Genomic DNA, 1,183 nt, shown 5'->3' with positions numbered 1-1,183 from the left:
AAAACCTACAGGATTTATAGAACAGCCTTCCACTTCCACATCCAAATCTGTCTTTCCTACACAGTATACAGAAATGACTTATTGTACCTCATTGATTTTTTTCATGAGCACCATATTTCACAAGCAATAAATTATACCTATATTATCTTGATGCCAGACATTAAGCCCTACCCAGAGTTTCCTTTAAGCTCCTTATATCAGTATTTGCAAGTTTTATTATTCTATTGAAATGTTCCTCTTTAAAGGTGTCTTTTCACCTTTGCTGCACCACAGCTCCAGTTACTTACCGTATCTCCCATTCTTGGGTATATTTTGCAAAGATGAGAGGTCTGAACAGCACGTAAGAAACAGGACGTTTTCATCTGAGAATACCAAGAGGAGAAAAGCAAAATTATGGAAAAATACTCTTTTCTTGTGAAGAATGCTTCTTGCTGCATACACTTTTGGTCTATCAGGAAACGCATAGTACTAAGCAAGAATAAGAAATATTCTTGCTTTGTGTAAGTTGTTGATGAAACAAAGAACAGAATACTATATTGTTCAGGTATTTTAATTTTTTAAAGTTGAAAATTTCTATAATGCACAGGGTGGAAAAAAGACAGGAAAATATTCTAGGCCTAGGGAAATGTCTCAAGAGTGGTCTGACAAACCCAGTCTATTCAGATTAGCAACAAAAATTGAGGGATGACTTGATGACATTGTTAATGTATCTTTTCAAGGAGAAAATACCAGTTAATAAAGAGCTCTTCAGCCTAGCTCAGAAAGGCATAAAAAGAGCAAATGGCTAGAAGCTGATGCCAGACAAATTCAAATGAGATATAATAAAGAGTAACAGTCACGATAATTAACCACTTGAACAAACAACCTCCCCCAAGTTATGAAATTTTCAGAAGAAAACTGAATGGCTTTCTGAAAGATACAATTTAAACAAATGGTTTAAGTTCTACACTTTGCTAACTGCATAAAATTCCTTGCACAACCTTAGAAGGTCAGACTGGATGATCAAATTGTGCCTCAAACCTGAAAGTTTTAACATGTGGCAAGATATAACCTTCAGAATCACATGACCATTCAGAACAACTGCTTGTTTGTTATAATTGTCTTTTTTGTATTCTCTTAAAACGGTAATTTTGTGAAACCATTTTCTAACTCTCCGCCTTGTTACACAAAAGGTTAATTTCCC

The sequence above is a fragment of the Pygoscelis adeliae genome, unplaced genomic scaffold, assembly GCF_000699105.1.
Source record: "Pygoscelis adeliae isolate BGI_AS28 unplaced genomic scaffold, ASM69910v1 Scaffold123, whole genome shotgun sequence".
Taxonomy (NCBI): Eukaryota; Metazoa; Chordata; class Aves; order Sphenisciformes; family Spheniscidae; genus Pygoscelis; species Pygoscelis adeliae.
The sequence above is the reverse complement of the archived record's forward strand: the minus strand, read 5'-3'. Positions refer to the sequence as shown.